Here is a 19,350-nt window from a genome sequence, read left to right on the forward strand (position 1 = left end):
TTGGAAATTATTTTGAAAAAAACGTTTTTAAGTAGATCTCGAATATTCATCAAGTAACTATATGTGCCACGGACAGTCTTCTATTGTTGACTCTTTGCAAGATTTTAATTATTACCTACCTGAAATCCAAATCGAAATTATTGACCTACAGCACAAGACAAGTAAATATACGGAACTTATTTCAACTGCAAGTCATCCAAATTATTGTATTTTGGAAATTTGTACCAACACCTTATTTTCCAAATTTTCACTATTTGGCACTCGGATATTGTTGTAGGTTTGGATTAACATTTGTTTGTGAACAACTATTTTTTATTATGAACATAATAAAATCAAAAAAGCGTTCAAGATTAACTAATATGCTCTTAAAACACTTAACTGTATTTCAAAAACTAATCCTAATATTGACTTGATAAAAAGAGTACAAATTCAAAAGCCACATTAATGAAGTACTGAATAATAAAGACATAATAGCACGCCGAATAAATACTAATACAGAAGTTAAACAACAAAAACCGGCGTTAATTTTCAAAATTTTCACAGGTCTAGTTTCGATGGTTTTTACCGAACCACCATCTTCAGCTGCAAAACCGCAAATGAACAAGATAGGAAATAATGATTAGATAAGAAAGCCTGGACAAGAATAAGCAAGTGGCGCCATCTGTTGGTGAAACCAGAACTAAAACGCAATTTCTTTAAAGGAAAAGGGCAAAGATAGATTGGAATTAGGATCGTTAACAAGAAGAGAAAGATTTTTTTGAATGTGAAATGCCTTTGAATGTGAAAAAGAAAATCCAGTTCTCCAATGAAGATGTTTTTTGAATAATTTTGACAGCAGAAAAATTGAAAATGTGATTTTCGGACCAACAATGTTGAGCAACAGAAGACTTCTGCGTTTCCTTTTTTCTAACATATGCCTCTTGTTCCTTGACGCGAAATTTTAAGTCTCTCTTAGTTTGGCAATTGTAAATTAAGCCACACTGGCAAGGAATCCTATAAATACCCCAAGAATTCATATCCGGAATGGGTTCCTTGAGTATGGAACTCGGAATGTTATTGATGGGAGAATAAACAACCCGAAAGTTAAATTTCTGCAAAATATGTGCAACTTTATAGCTAATTAATGGAAAGAAGGGAATGACAACAGAATTTTTATAATCTCCTAAAACAAGAGTGTGCCTTGTTTTAAAAAGGTTTTATAAAAAAGGTTAAAATCATTTCTCCTAGAAATTTACTCATGGTTTCTTTTGATGTAAAATCATTATTCCCCAATGTGTGCCTTTTAGTGTGTTGAGATGAGAATTTTTTAACTGCTTGATTAATAATGTTGGGTGAAAAGCCCCTGTCAATAGCTATTGCTTTAAAATAATTTAGTTCTTCATCAAGGGCTAGTTTGGAGAAGCAAACTTGAAGAGCACGCAAAATATAGGAATAAAATGAAGCTAACTTTTGTTTAGTCGGATGACATGATTTAAAGAGTCGTGGAAGGCAAACCGACGAAGGTTTACGGTAAACCGTAATACTGAAGTTGGATGTGTTACGTGTGACCAGAATGTCGAGAAACGGAAGAGAACTGCAAGTCTCAAGTTCAGAAGTGAACTGAACAGCAGGATCAATAGAATTCATTGTTGAAAGAACTTTATTTAAATCATCTTTATTACCTTCAAACAGGTAAAAGTATCGTCTACGTAGCGGAACCATGCCGGGAAGTTTAAAGTTTCAAACAATTTTGATTCAAAATAATGCATGTAGATATCGGCCAGGATGGGACTGAGGAGGCTTCACATGGCTAATCCCTCAGTTTGCCTGTAATATTTATTTTGGCAAACAAAATGTGTTTGTTTCAAACAGAGTTGAGTGAGAGAAATTAGCTCATCAATTTCGATGCAGGAGAAATGAAATTCGCGAAGTCTGGTTTCTAGACATCTTAATGCACCCTCCACTCGAACATTGGGGAATAATGATTTTACATCAAGAGAAACCATGAGTAAATTTCTAGGAGAAATGTTTTTAACCTTTTTTACAAAGCCTTTTTAAAACAAGGCACTCTCTTGTTTTAGGAAATTATAAAAATTCTGTTGTCATTCCCTTCTTTCCATCAATTAGCTACAAAGTTGCACATATTTTGCAGAAATTTAACTTTCGGGTTGTTTATTCTCCCATCAATAAAATTCCGAGCTCCATACTCAAGGACCCCATTCCGGATATGAATTCCTGGGGTATTTATAGAATTCCTTGCCAGTGTGGTTTAATTTACATTGGCCAAACTAAGAGAGCCTTGAATTTTCGCATCAAGGAACATGAGGCATATGCTAGAAAAAAGGAAACACAGAAGTCTTCTGTTGCTCAACATTGTTGGTCTGAAAATCACACTTTCAATTTTTCTGCTTCCAAAATTATTCAAAAAACATCTTTCCATTGGAGAACTAGATTTTCTAGAGTCATTTCACATTCATAAAAATCTTTCTGTTATAGTTAACGGTCCTAATTCCAATCCAAATTTGCCTTCGGCCTTTAAAGAAATTATGTTTTAGTTCTGGTTTCACCAATAGATGGCGCCACTTGCTTATTCTTGTCCAGGCTTTCTTATCTTATCTAATCGTTATTTCCTATCTTGTTCATTTGCTTTTTTGCAGCTGAGGATGGTGGTTCGGTAAAAACCATCGAAACTAGTCCTGTGAAAATTTTGAAAATTAATTCCGATTTTTGTTGTTTGACTTTTGCATTAGTATTTATTCGGAGTGCTATTGTGTCTTAATTATAGAAGCCCCAAACAGGCTTATTTTTTGCTTTCTTTTTTGCACGTGGTGTGGCCGCCATATTGTGATTGCATGGGTTTCGGTAAGTACTTTTTTGCAATTTTGAAGTTCTGTTTATGTTTCATATATTTCGATATTGTGCTTTGCATATCTGATTTCATGTATTTTAGTTACAAACGTTTTGTTTTCTATTCTTTACAGTGAGGGATTTTTCTGCTGTTTTGTTTGTGCTTTGTTATTGCTTAGTTTATTCAGTTTGATTTTCTGCATTGTTCATCTTGCCTTCATCCGTTAATCGTTTCACTAAATTACGCCTGAAACGGCAAAAATTCCTGAATCATCTTGACTTTTTACTTAAATGCAAATGTAAAAAATTGATCCCCAATTTTATTCAAAGCAAATCTAATCAAAAACCTTCCAGTCGTGTTTCAAGAATTCTGTTAAATAGCTAGCTTGCCTTACTTCGGTCCATCATAAGGGATACACGCCAAAAATTGTCCAAAATTGAACATGAACTTTATAAGCTTCATCTGGAACTCGCTAATTCATATCCAAAATTCACTGTCCTTGAACAAAAGTCTTGGTTTAGAACGGAGAATGCAGTTAACCCTCATAAAAACACCCTTGCATTTAAATTCGAAAAACTTCTTTTACAGTCTTCCAGTTCAAGTAGTTCAAAAAATCTTCCCATTATAAACATCAAGTCAATAGTTAATATATCTAATGTTAATCTTTCAGAAGAACAAGAGAGAATTTTAAAATATAATTTTAACTTCTCACAAACCTGTAAACCCTCGATTCCAAAGATTTTGGCTCCTATCGAAAAAGTTTTCAAGTTCAGTAAAGTTTCAGATTCACAAAAAGAAATGATTAGGCATCTTACCGCTCATAATGTGAAATTCAATAATAAACCTTTGAAACCAAATCTAACTGCTAACGAGATCTAATCTAAAACTAACGAGAGAAAGAGCTACAATGCGCGAAATTCATTCTAACCCGGATAATATCATTTCAAAGACCGACAAAGATGGCCAGATAGTTCGTCATGGATAAGAACACTTACATCGATGGTGTCACTAAACTCTTAACCGAAGGACCATATAATCCGATCCCTAAAGATCTTTCACTTTCAGACTTGTCAAAAATAAAAACTGCGATCAAATCTTCACAAATCAATTCAAGCAACTTAAAACATTCGCTTATCCCATCTGTTGCGAATCGTGCCAGATTATATGCTCTTCCCAAAATTCATAAAAGTGGCATTCCTTTCCGCCCTATTGTATCAAATTTAGGTACTGCCTCGTATTCCTTAGCTAAACATTTAGTTTCTAGATTTTCAACTCTATTAGACAATAACATTTACACATAAAAAATTCAATACAGTTTGTAAAAAAGGTTAAAAACATTTCTTCTACTATCACTATACTATATAAATTTACTATCACCAATGTTCCAGTGGAGGGTGCATTAAGATGTTTAGAAACCAGACTTCGCGAATTTCATTTCTCTTGTATCGAAATTGATGAGCTAATTTCTCTCACTCAACTCTGTTTGAAACAAACACATTTTGTTTGCCAAAATAAATATTTCAGGCAAACTGAGGGATTAGCCATGTGAAGCCCCCTCAGTCCCATCCTGGCTGATAGCTACCTGCTTGTTATGAATCAAAATTGCTTGAAACTTTAAACTTCCCGGCATGGTTCCGCTACGTAGACGATACTTTTACCTGTTTGAAGGTAATAAAGATGATTTAAATAAAGTTCTTTCAACAATGAATTCTATTGATCCTGCTGTTCAGTTCACTTCTGAACTTGAGACTTGCAGTTCTCTTCCGTTTCTCGACATTCTGGTCACATGTAACACATCCAACTTCAGTATAACGGTTTACCGTAAACCTTCGTCGGTTTGCCTTCCACGACTCTTTAAATCATGTCATCCGACTAAACAAAAGTTAGCTTCATTTTATTCCTATGTTTTGCGTGCTCTTCAAGTTTGCTCCTCCAAATTAGCCCTTGATGAAGAACTAAATTATTTAAAAGCAATAGCTATTGACAGGGGCTTTTCACCCAACATTATTAATCAAGCAGTTAAAAAAATTCTCATCTCAACACACTAAAAGGCACACTCTTGTTTTAGGAGATTATAAAAATTCTGTTATCATTCCCTTCTTCCATCAATTAGCTATAAAGTTGCACATATTTTGCAGAAATTTAACTTTCGGGTTGTTTATTCTCCCATCAATAAAATTCCGGGTTCCATACTCAAGGACCCCATTTCGGATATGAATTCTTGGGGTATTTATAGGATTCCTTGCCAGTGTGGTTTAATTTACATTCGCCAAACTAAGAGAGCCTTAAAATTTTCCGTCAAGGAACACGAGGCATATGTTAGAAAAAAGGAAACACAGAAGTCTTCTGTTGCTCAACATTGTTGGTCCGAAAATCACATTTTCAATTTTTCTGCTACCAAAATTATTCAAAAAACATCTTCCATTGGAGAACTGGATTTTCTAGAGGCATTTCACATTCAAAAAAAAATCTTTCTGTTCTTGTTAATGATCCTAATTCCAATCCATCTTTGCCTTTGGCCTTTAAAGAAATTGTTGGCATAAATTTAGGTATTTTGCATAATGAAACTCGAAAGTCATACGAAACGAACTTGCGGCCAAGATATATATTGGCGAGAGAAAGTAAAGTTCGTGTGCAGTGCAAAGCATTCAATTCTCACCTTAGCTTCTTGTACCTGGCCAAAGGTCTAAATCAGTTAGTGCTTTATCTTTCAGGTACTGAGTCAACATATGTTCCTGTTTCTTTTTTTTTATTGCCTAAAATAGGTAAGCCTGATGATATTTAGGAGTGATGATGATTCTATGTAAGTTATCTCCTTTTCAATACTTCAGTGTTTTAATGTCTGTGAAGATTATTACTTTTTGTTATGCTTAAGTTAAGCAAAATTATCCTATTTTATTAAATAAAGATTTCGTAGTTAATCTTTTTTGACTTATGATTCTTTAATGAAAACTGTGCTTGAGGAAACTTACTCATTACGCCTTCAGTGCTAATGCACTACCAACAAAAGATTATGAGACTGATTAGGGTAAATTGCCTTGTGGAAATGCTTGAAATTCTAAAATTGAAATTTTGTAATGTTGTAAGATTCCAGGGGCATTAAGTATTAAAACGCTTTGTTGAAAATACTAGTTACAAAGTTTATAAGAATAATTATAACAAATAATAATGTCTATTCTAAAAGAATCAATTTGTATAGAAAAGTTAACATATGAAAATTATTCAGTGTGGAAATTTAAAATAGAACCACTTCTAATAAAAGAAGGTTTAGATGATGTTGTATTCGAAGAAAAACCGGAAACTGTCACTGATATTTGGTTAAAGAATGATCGTAAAGCTAAAGCTTTAATATGCTTAAACATTTCGGATTCGCAAATTATCCATGTTTTGCATAGTAAATCTGAAAAGAAGTTTGGCAGAAGTTCAAATGTGTCCATGAACGTGTAAATTTAACAAACAAGTTATTTCTTCTTAGAAAACTATATTCCATTAGATATAATGAAAGTTCTAAAATGCAGGAACATATCAAAGGAGTACTAGAATTGGCTGAAAAGCTGCGTAGTATCGGTGAAGAAATTAAAGAAAATAACTTAATTGCAATATTACTATGTTCTTTATCAAATTCATTCAACTCCTTAATAACTGCAATAGAAAGTAAATCGAAAGCTGAATTGTCGCTAGAATATGTTAAAAACAAACTAATGGATGAGAATTGTAGACGTGTGGAAACTAAGAAAGTTCAAAAATACGATTCAGTTGCTTTAAAAAGTAAAAGCGAAAATAAATCAAAGTATATTACACAATATTGTACTTATTGTAAGAGAAATAACCATACGATAAATGACTGTTTTCAGTTAAAACGCAACGCTAGAACTTCCTTACCCGAAATACATGTAAATAACAGTAAAGTAAGAAATTATTCTCAAAATTATAAAAGTAATGCATGCCAAATAGCAAATACGCAAAGTGCACGGTAAAAAAAAAGTTCGCTCTTTACAGGCAAAAGTTTTGTACAGTTACAGAAATCAAAAAGTTACAGAAGAATTTCCTGTAATGGTAACAGGTTGAAAGCAAACTGTAGCGGTAACAGCTGATTTGCTTGTAACATTACAGATAATGTTTCAGTAGCCGCGCGGAAGAATCACGTGACTGACTGGAAATTAGCCAATCAGGAGAAAAGTGTTTAAAAGCTAGTTGTAGAAAAAAACATGGCTGAATGCATGTTGGTTGTATAGCGCAGGTAAGTAAGAAAATGTTTACAATTACTGCTTGAAATATTTTTGTTCATTTTATGCAGATTATTCTCATGCACTTTGCGCTGTTATATGTAGTAAGTATTTAAACGTTTAAGCTTTGCGATTAATTAATATCAGTGTTCGTAATGTCTAATGAGTTGAAAGAGTGCAAAATATTTATTCCAAATGCAGATCTAATAGTAGTATTTTGTCATTGTGCATCCGATAAATTACACCTTAAATTGCCCGTATTATTATTTCAAACTAATTATTCCAAAATTTAATCACTGTTTGTGGTATTTAATTGAAATGGTAATGTGGTTGTTGAAAACAAAACTAATCATGTTAGCGTTCTTTTCCAATCGTCTGACCAAAGAACGTTTGACATCTTTTTCCCGGCAGGCCTTGCGAGAAACGTTTAGAATTCTGAATGTAATGTATATATTTTTTGCTTACTAGGTTTAGTTTATTCTTTTTCTAGGATTACCTAATTAGTTATACCTGGTTTATAATTCAGTCTAATATGTTTATGTACGAGTGTGTTATGAAGTAAAATTACAAAAACTTGAACAACGCGGTCGAGAATCTCGTTTATTCCTTTAGTGTAATAATATTTTTTTCAGTGGTATTAATTTACGAAAATATTATAATTCCAAAATAAAGTAATTATATTGATTAAAAATATGCCGTATCATACTTTTCGTAATGTTTTGTTTTACTAACTAGATGCAACTTAATTATTCCATATATTTTAATATACCAATATCAACAGGGGAAAAATGGAAATGACCTAAAATATTTTTCTAACAATTCGTTAAACTAATTATAAAACAAAACTAAAATTTTGTGCATTATTTCCAAAAATATCATTTCATTAATATTTTATAAATGACAACATATATTATATTGTATATATAACTACCATTGCATACTTATAAGTTTTTAAACATTTAATGTAGAATTTATGTTGATTTTATTTTGCCCAGGTTTAATACAGTTTTGAAGTATGATAGTCTTGTTACTAGGATAGCATGAATCTGCTAATACAAGTTTAATACATTTCTTGACAAATGTTTCTCTTATTCATGTAATATAATATATAAATCATAAAATAAGTTTTCTTAAAAATAAATTATTATTGTTTATTGGAATTTAAAACAATTCTGTATCTGTATGCTGTATTAAAAATAAAATAATAATGAATTTTTAATGAAGCATTGATTTTAGCATTAACAATGTAAATATATATATATATATATATATACACACATGAATAAATGGAAATGCAAGCTACTTTTCCTTAGAAAACCGCCCATGAATATATACTTCCCTTTAGGCTGATAGCCTTTGCATGCTTTGCCATATTCTATCAATCCAAATGATGCAAATATGCAGAATATTTTACTTTCTTTGAAAGTTAATACCGGAAATAAAATTCAGTGTATTTGTTAACTACATTAGTTCTCTTATAGCTTGGCATTTAATTTCCCAATGATTTACTAGTCCAAACTAAGGCAGAATTCAGATATCGTTCAAATAAAAGAAAATTAATAAGGTCTGATTTTTAGACCTATGTATGAAGATTTATTTTTTTAAATATTATTTTAAGTCAACCAAATTAATTTCAAATTTAAGTAAGTATTCATGTCTTTCAGTAGCATTATTTTTGATATCTTAAATTAAATAACTGAATGCAATATTTCTTGTTAATAAAAGAAAAGCAATGTTATGAAAGACTAGCGAAGTGGATTTGCAATATGTAATGCATATGGATTTGCAAGTTCTAATTACGAAAGGTCCCATGCTTTAAGGGGTCATTTTTAAAAATACTTAATTAAAAAAAATATTTAACGTAAAACTTCCAAACTTCACACATGTGGAATATTAATTCTATATATTTTATCTCATTCTTATTTTATTAATTTCATAGCATTTCGTGTGACACTAGTAGTAATTATTAATTAAATTTTATGCAGTTTCTGATCTATGTTTTGATTTTGTTATTAATTACGTTAGTTTACATAAGATTTAAAATTATGTAAGGTACAAAAACCTTCTGCATCTATTAATATATGCTGAAGTGAATGAAATTATGCCAGTGAAATTTTTTAAAATAAAAAACAAATTTCTGTGGAAAATTAAAGTTATAAATTCTAAATGCAAACAAAGGAGTGAATTTGAAAGTTATCAAATAAGCCAAAGTGTTGGTCATTTTTTTCAGTTTTGCAGAAGAATTTTTATACTTTGCAGAATGGGAATATGATGTTTGGTTTTGTTAGTATTAATTATTACAACTGAATTATTGCAACTTACATTGCAACACATAATTTAGCTTAAAATTTATTTGAACTTAATTTTCTTATTTATTTTGATCATGTATATTTCATGTGTCATAAGTCTTTGAAATGAACTTAAGGGTTTTCATCCGCAGAGAACCCGTTGGCGCTTCGGGAAAGAACCCATTGGCGCCGTTGCATTTTTACTCGCCAAGCTGAGCCGAGCCGTAAACGTGGTTTTTAGTGTATGTAAATTCAAGTTAGCAGACAATGGTAGTAAAAATTCACAGATAATAAGTATGTACACTGCTCAAAAAAAAAAAAAAAAAAAAAAAAAAAAAAAAAAAAAAAAAAAATGGGACAGTGCTATATCTCCCGTTCTACTGGGCCGATTGACAAAATTCAAACTACGTTTTTCATGTCTCGAAGGCGCGACTTAGGATATATATTAGATTTATATATAGTACTATTCTAACATAGGTATTTTGACACAAAATCGGACTTTTTCTGAAACAACATACCAATCTTTTTACATATTTCGATTCTACGACTCAAATTATGCCAGAATACCAAGTTTTGTAAAAATCGTAAGAATAGTTTTTAAAATATTAGCTCTCAAAATTTTATCTCCTCAATGTTAATTGAAGTTGGCAAATATTTATTAATATCTCTTTTTTTATTGAGCCTTTTTGATTTTTTCTCTCACATTTCGAAATTTTGGTTCATTCCAAATAAAATTTACCCATTTTTTGCGTTTTATTTTTTAAATTTCTATTTTTAAATAATTTTTATTGATTTTTCGAAAAAAATTTTGAATTATAACCTATAAAATTTTTGCCATCATCTTAAAGTAGGTGTATTTTTAAGCATATCTGCAAAAAATTAGACTTTTTTATTCAACATTTTCTAAGATATACACGAATTTACATAATTTCGCGTTTTGAAATTTGGCACCTTTTTTTTGAGCGATAATAACGCCAAATGTGGTCTATGGATTTTTGTTACACTGAATTGCCACAGCTATTTTTAACCTTCAAGTAAAATTTTACGGTGAATTAATTATATGACATTTTTTCCCTCAATGATGCGTAATAAATATTTATTAATACTATATGAAAGGCTATTTTTTTTTAAATTATAGATGATATTATTCAAATTTTTAACTATTTTTTTTTAAATTTCTCTCGTATCTTTTCTTTTTTTAAAAAATTTAAGAGTAAGTTTTTGAAAGAGTAAATTTTTACCTTCGGCGTTTTATCGTCTGCTACTTTACTTCGTTTAAATAGAATTGTCTAAAACTGAGAATTTTCGTTTGATATTTATTTGAATTTTATGACATTAACTGCATAATTTATTTCTAAACAAACTGTTGCTTTTGAAGTGGCTGAAGGAGCGGCTGATACTATTATCCATATTTTTAAAGCACAATATATTTTTATAGAAACATAATATTTAGAATAATCATTTTTATAAAAGTCAAATTATGATATAAACATACGACCCTCTAGAGACTGAATTAATGGAAGTTCAATGGTTATGTAGAAATGATCTGCAGCTACTTAATGGCTGGATAAGTCAGCAGATTCTGTGGACAAGTAAGAATAATTATATAAACGACACCAACATTCTGGATTCAATAAACAACGAGGATACGATGTTTACTAAATGAATTTAGGAAGTTTTAAAACATAAAAAAGCAACTCATTTTTTTCCTAAAATGTATTTTTGTACGTAGCGTATTTTCATTATATCCTTCAAATTCTAATTTAGAATGTAATTGTCAAGAACTGAACCCTAATCATCAGTAATATAATAAGTAATTATTACGGTTATTAATAAATCCTTCTTATAAAGTAATTGTAAATATTTCAAAAAACTTTCTGTCTGAATGCAAATATTTTTCTATGCAAATATTTTTAATTTTATATTAATCGAGATTGCACACCATATTACTTATTTCCACTTCAGTTCTTACCGTCAGTTCTAGTAGAATTTACAAATCAATTATATTTAATTAAGGATTGGATTGGATTATTTAATTATGGCAAAGCACACGAGGGCTATCTGCCTAAAGGGAGGGATGCCTTCGTGGAGGACTTTCTAAGGGAAACTGGCCCGTATACACGTTACACATGGGGAAAACCACGAAACCGCCCATGCGGCCAGCCCGTTCGCGGGATTCGAAACTCGAACTGAACTACCAGTGTTCAGCGTCTTTACCGCTCGGCCGTTGGTGGGCTATTTAAGTAAGGAATGACCATCTAAGTTAAGAAACAGCGTAACGTAACAACATTTCAATTATTGGTTCCGTATCTTTCATGTTACTCCCGATTGGCTAGCTACATGATTTTTAATGAGTATTCGGATTTTACTAGTAACTTCACTTGGAAATCGCGCTTAAACTAGGTTAGTTGGTTATTTGAACATAGAAAGAACATGAGAGCTATTTGATTAAGATGCTTTCATAGAGAATCTTTGTAAAGAGAACCTAAAAAACTACGAAAACCAACCATGCAGCCTGGGTTAGACTGAGCAGCAAACAATTAGTATTTAACAATCTTTTCTTTTTCAAATGCTAGGCGACGGATGAGGCTCCAATTAAATCTCCAATTTAATATTTTATTTGTAAATATTTAAAATATTGTTGCATTCTTTGACACAAAAAGCAGAATTTAAGTTTTGTGAACTCGTTAGTAAACTACCAAGCCGTAGTGCAAATGAATATTCAATTTCTTTGGCAATAATTGTATTCACTTAATATTCTTGGAATATGAGCTAAAGAAGGAACGTTCTCGGAAGATTAAAGAAGTGTTTAAATCCAGTGATATTAGGTTTGTCTTACAAGCTCAGGATCAAAACGATTCTGCAATTGGCCGAGTAGTTGACTTGTAAATGGATGTGAATTAAACAGATGACTTTTAATCTTACAATATTCAGCCAGAAAACGTATTCCAAATGTTTTGTATTGCATGACAATGCATCTTTTCATTATTCAATAACCAGTCGGAGAACCGCTTGTGTTCGGAAAATAAGTATGTATATTCAATCGTTCTGCATGTTCTTCAAATTTGTCTTCTTGTGATTTTTTTTTTCTTTCTCAAAAACTAAAGTTGCCTCTCAAAGGAAAGTTTTTTGACATTGAAGAGACAAAATTAATATGACATCTACTTTTAGAGGCATGTCAAAAACAGATTTCTACAAACCCTCTCTTCCATTACATGCTGTGCAGTCAGACAAAATGTTACATCAGCGTAAATTCTATAATCTATTTTTATTACACTCTGATTATTTTATTAACATACAGTGAATATATACTAAATCTTTTACTTTAGCTTAAGTAATTCGGAATTTTTGACGGAATTGTTGTCGGAACTAGGACTTAGAAGAAAAGTCAAATTCAATATTTCGATAACCTAGTAAATTCAAGTTCGAAATTTCAATATTTTATTTTCGGAGGGAGGGAAAATGTTTTCAGTTTTGGTCCATTATACTAAGTATATTTGCTTCGATTTTTTATTTTTCCATAAAAGAGAAAATTTTACGCATGGTATACATATCACGCATAGCTTCAAATTAAAATTTAATAATATACAGAGTGGTTATAATTAAAGTTCCACATTGAAACGGTTATAAAAGGAAAACTACTGGATCAAATGTTATCAAACTTGGAAATCGTGTAAAGGAGGTCATGGGAATTTATTTTCCGCGAAAAAAAGGAAGTTCGAAGCCTCACCACCAGGGGGGAAATGGCGCTGTATGCAATATTGTTAAACGAAATATGGGTCGGAATCTAACTTAACCTTTTGTTAAACGTGTTTAATATGTTGCATACCCTTAAGAAACTTTGAAGTAGGCAAATTACCATTTAAAGACGTTAAATTCGATAAATGTCGAGTGCGCCATCCCTGTAAGGGAGAATTTCGTCCGTGAAAACCACGAATTAGCGATTAGAAAATGTGAGATCGCAAATCACTCTCACAAGTGCGTACAATCTGGAAATCGTTTTCTTACAGATCGCTAATTTGTGATTTTTTAAGCCTGAATTCGGTACTAAAACATGAAGATACTGATTCAAAACGCTTTTAATCGATTTGGGCCAAAAAAATCTCTCATGTTATCTATCTAGTTCCATTGCATTCTCCTACTGCATTCGATTGCATAACAGTCATTTCACACCGTTTACTGTTGAATGACAGCTAGTTTTATAACTGAACCATTTTTTCTGAAGAGCAGTCGACAGCTGGACCACTGCGATTGCAGCTCACTTAGAGCCAATATTAAAATGTTTCGTGATACATGAACTGCAGTAACGTGGCATTTTAGATACTACGATTTTTATGCAGGGCTGGGCACTACCTCAAGAGCGTCGCATAGTTACTTAGGCAACATTTCACGAATGAACGTCTTATAGGCCAACACTTCCCCTCTTCCCACCAGACCTCAACCTCTGTGTCTTTTGTCTCAAAAGCACTGTTTATGGTGATAATCTAAACAATTTGGCAGAAATGAAAAATGTGATACACTGTAACATTCGTCCTGATATGCTATGTGTAACGTGTATACGAGCCAGTTTCCCTTAAAATGTCCTCTACGAAGGCATCCCTCCCTTGAGGGAGATAGCTCTCGAGTGCTTTGCCGTAATCTAATAAACCAAACCAAAACCAAACCTGATATGCTAAGAGCTGCTGTTGAGAATGCAGTAACATGATTTAACTTGCTTTCGGAAAATGCTGGACGCTACATTGAACATGCTTTGTAACACGTTTCGGAAAATATTAAACACATTTTAAACAGATGTTTTCGTGTCTTATTTCATTTAACAATATTGTATACAGCGCCATTTTCCCCCTGATGGTGAGTTTTTGAACTCTTTTTTTTTTTCCGCCGAAAATAAATTCTCATAACCTCCTTTACACGATTCCCAAGTTTGATAACATTTGGTCCAGTAGTTTTCCTTTTATGACCATTTCAAAGTGGAACTTTAATAATAACCACCATGTAAAATAAGCTTTAAAAGTCTGACAGTTTGGTTCAAGTCCCAACTTTAAAAAATATATATATAAATATAAATTTTTATATTAATTCTCTTAGAAAGCATGTTTTAAGAAGCTAATTTTTCTCTCGCGTTATAGATTGTATAAAAAAACATGATCTTTAGTATGATTTAGATTGTTTCAGCCGATATAAGAATCGGGTCACTCTGTGGTAGAGAATAAACCCTGCTGGACTGTTTTATTTCTTTGTCATTTAGCAAAAATCTTTTAATTAAAATATTTATCCTTTGGACTTGGCTTTAAACTTTATTTATAGCTAAAATGACTAGAAAATGAAAAGCTGTCTTTAGCTGAAACGCAATTCATATAATTGATATTTTAAAAAATTGACAAGAATGTAAAATGTATGGAAGTCTAGCAGTCGAAAAATCTTAATTTTCTTGTGTGAGCACTGAAAATAACTGTAGAAGGAAAGAAGAAAATTAGGGAGAAAAGTAAGCAAAAATTTGCAGGGAAATTTGGCTGTCAGACGTACCAAGATGTTCAAAAAGTTGGACGCTTTCGAATATACTTTCAGGATACTTCAAAGAATTTAAGTGTTCAAAGAGAAAACACTTGGACGAGTACACCAGCAAATACCATCAATTGAGCTTGTGTTAACAGAAAACACAAAACGATATCATTGCAGATTAAAGTGAAGAACGACTGGTTTTAAACTATATGGTTGTGTAAATTACGTTATAAAACATCATATCGTATCATAAATGGTGAATCCCATGATTTCCTCAGTCGAATTATTTGAAGATTCAGGAGTTTATCCAGTGATGTATGTGGATGTCACTTAAAGATGTTTTTTTTCCCTTCCTGATGAAACAGCGGCCGAGCGGTAAAGTCGCCGAACACTGGTAGTTTGGTCCGAGGTTCGAATCCCGCGAACGGGCTGGCTGCATGGGCGTTTTCGTGGTTTTCCCCATGTGTAACGTGTATGCGAGCCAGTTTCCCTTAGAAAGTCCTCCAGGAAGGCATCCCTCCCCTTTGGCAGATAGCCGTAGTGTGCTTTGTCATAATAAAATAAACCAAAACCTTTTGATGAAACCAGTCTTTTCTTTCATCTCATAGCTTCAAAATGTTTAGCCTCTAAAGACTGATAAAGGCTCTGACGAAATACTTCGTGAAGAACTTTCTAAGGGAAACCAGCTGTCATACGCGTTACACATGAGAAAATCCACGAAAACGCCCATGCAACCAGCCCGTTTACCGGGGTTCGAATCCCGGAGTGAACTACCAGTGTTCAGCAACTTTACCGCTCGGCCGTTTGTGGACGTTTATGAAATGGAAGGCGATAACTTTATTTAAAACTAGCTGTACCCGCCCGGCGTTGCCCGTGCATTTAGAAAATGCAGATAAGTGTGAAAATGCAGGAATAGTAGTGTAGGACATGTAGACTGTCTCTCTCTCTTCCCCCCCCCACAAGCTACAAAAAAGAAATGAATTGTAATTAATCGATTTAATGTATCGTCAAAACAGCAAACTAACGCTAGAATAAAGAAATCAATTGTTACAATCGAACGTTATTTGAAAACAAATAATAATATCAGTGAGTCAAAAAAACCGTGATTAATTATAAATAATTTTTTTAAAATTTTTCTAATTCAAAAATCGAAAATCGGGCTTCGAGGTCTGGTGGCCAGCCCCTTTGTGCTTCCGTATAAAAAATTCCAGGTCCCTGCGTGCGATAGATTTGGCTGGAGAGCTCGGTCAGACAGACAGACAGACAGACAGACACATTACACTTGCTTTTATTATTATAGATGATTGTCAGAAATACCAAAATGTTTCGAAAAGTTGGATACTTTTCAATATACTTTCAGAATGCTTAAAGAAACAGAGAAGAAAAATAAATATTTTCGTAAAATTTAGTATTCGTATTTTTTTTAATTTAAAACTTTTCAATCTTATGATATTTGATTCTTGCGATTTCAAAAATAAAATCTTTGACTAAAATATGAATAACATTTTAAGAAACCAAATGTAGAATAAAATTGTGTAAAGCAATGGGCACAATGATAAAACTGTTTAAAGCAGTGTATGCAAGTCATCCTAAGTTAAAATATCGGTTATACATCTCTCTTATTTATATATATTTTTTCTGAACGGAACATTGAAAGGCGTGTAAAACTGTGCTTTACTGTATTTTCTCTTTTAATATAGTATGCAGTTTTCAAACGCATCGTAGTCTGGGTTACAAAGTATTGTTCCGAAAGAAACGTAGTTCAAATAAATAAAATCAAATTCTGGAAAATTGATATTAATAAATATATTTAAAATGCTCAGTTCGAAGGAATAAATAGAAAATTTTAAAACAATTATCTGAAGAGACAATGCAACGCAAACAATTAAAATAAAAGTATAAAAATTTAAAAATGACCTAAAATAATAGCTATGACGAAAAATATATATAAAGAAAACTATTTGAAAAAAAATAAATAAACGCTGCACCTTTATTTACGCAGTTCGAATAGGTAAATAGAAATTTTTAAAACAGTTATTCGAAAAAAAAAAAAAAAAAAAAAAGTGCAACTTAAACAATTAATATGAAATTCGAAAAAGAAAAAATTACTTAAAAAAATAAGTTATAATTAAAAATATAATATAAAGAATATTATTTGGAAAAAAGGAACGATGGTGACTTTTTTTCCTCTCTCACGGGAAAGGAAACTAGGTTGCCATATATTAAGAAGTGCGCCAAGTGAAGTATTCTTGGCGCAAACTGACAAAAGAGTGCCAACATAAATTTGTGAATTTCTCCGTAAATTTCGCTCCAAATTTTACAAAATTTCATATTTAGGCGTAATTTGAGTTGTAGAATCGAAGTAAAAAAATTGGTATGTTATTTCAGAAAAAGTCCGATTTTGTGTCAAAATACCTATGTTAGAATAGTGCTATATATAAATCTAATATATATCCTAAGTCGCGCTTTCGAGACATGAAGAACGCAATTTGAATTTTGTCAATCGGCCCAGTAGATCGGGAGATATAGGACTGTCCCATTTTTTTTTTTTTTTTTTTTGAGCAGTGTACATGTAAAACTAACAGGTTAAACGTGGTATACGAAAATAAATTTGTATTAAATTCAAGTTAGCACAGAAAACAATGTATTAAGCGTAACGGGAAGTAGAAATTCATTTAAAAAATAAAAATTAGTATTGTTATACTTACGTTTACATTATACTTATATGTATTTTCTCTAATTCATATAGAATACTAATATTTCTATTACAAGTGTCATTTTTCATTATTAAGTACTTGGCATGTTGATTGATGTATTTCGGTAAGAGCCATGCCCATGTAATAAATTAATGAAAGCATGACCTTTAATATATCCATTTTACATAGTTTTCAGTATTTTTTTTTTCCAAGTTACTTGCATACAGCTTAAAGCATTTTACGTTGCAACAAATACCTGTCCTTTTTCATAATATATTTCACAATACAAATAACCTTCAACAGTAATGAAATTTTCTTCACTAGCATTGTTAAGTTAATAAAACTAGAACTTTATACATTTAAAAATTATTTTAGGATTTGGAAACCTCATGGTTCCGCGTGCTTACAGCTGTTAATAATTAAGAACATAACGTGAACAGCATGTTACAAATTAGCATTCACCCCTCCCGCCATATTTTCTTCCTTTGATTCCGAACTGACGAGCCGAGAACCGGCATCTTTCGACGAAAACTTCTTTAATTATGCGAAAATATTTCTATCTATTCGTTGTTAAAAAATTCAGAAAAAATAACAATAAATAAGAGAAGAATAATATAAATCTCCAAATGCGAACAACGACAACCTTCGCACAAGCGAATGTGATGAATTAGCTAGGTTACCATGTTTGAACTATTATCGCCAAAGTTGGCGATGTTTACATTTACCGGGTTCTCTGCGGAAGTGCTTCCGAACTTAATTCTCATCCTATTTATTTATACAATTTTTTTAAAGAAGAAAAAGTCACATTTGTTTTGCTTAGTTGCACACGAAGATACATGTCTATATATAGAGAGAGAAAGAGGAGTTATGTTTACTTGCAGACTTTTTTCTTCCTTTTATATTATAGTATGAAAATCAAGGGGGAAATTAAGCAATCAATTTAATTTTGAAGGATGTGATTACAATAAGATCATAACCAATCAAAAATATTCATGAATGAACTACTGGTAACTATCATAGTATTATTATTTAAAAGAAACCTACATTCCAATAAGAACGCTTAGTAACATAACCATTTAAGTTATCTGATAAAAGTAATTTTCATTCCTACTTCCCTATACCTTGAATTTCACTCTTAGTATTGCCCACTGCTACTCCCTAGACCTCAAAGCATTTAATGCATCTGGAACTGCAATTTGTGTCTTCTTCTACAGCATGCAAGTTATCACCGTTTAGTTTGTACTGCCACGAGCAATGATCTTCAGAATTACCGTAATGCGTTGCATATTCCACCCCACCCAGCTTTAGAACCAGATTCTGAAAATTAAAAAAATATTTACATAATTTTCCCCTTTTTTAATGCATTCAGAAAATGAATATGCCAAGATTTTAAAATGGATTTATCAACATAATGATTGTTTTCGTCATACTAACAAAGGCAGACTTTTGCACACTTAAGGCCCCGTTGAATTTTTCTCTTCTAACTGTTGAATATTATGTCAGCCTAATACAAACAATGATCCATGATAGTGAAAGCAAATACCAACTGCCATTCACTGTGCAATTTTGCCATATCAGCTGAATGTTCACCCTAGCAAGCATCGGACCACAACCTTCTCTAATTATTTATGTATGATCTGAGGCCTAAGGATTTGCAAGAACAACAATGAGAATGACAGAAGTTCAAATTATAAAGAAGAAATGAGATAACTTATTAGATGTTGCAATTATGTGTATTCTTATTGAAATAGAGGTTTCTTTTAAATAAATAATATTGTGATAGTAGTAGTTTATCCATGATTACTTTTCAT

This window comes from Stegodyphus dumicola, chromosome 1 (genome assembly GCF_044657685.1).
Source record: "Stegodyphus dumicola isolate Sdum_Otavi_A_Nest chromosome 1, ASM4465768v1".
Classification (NCBI taxonomy): domain Eukaryota; kingdom Metazoa; phylum Arthropoda; class Arachnida; order Araneae; family Eresidae; genus Stegodyphus; species Stegodyphus dumicola.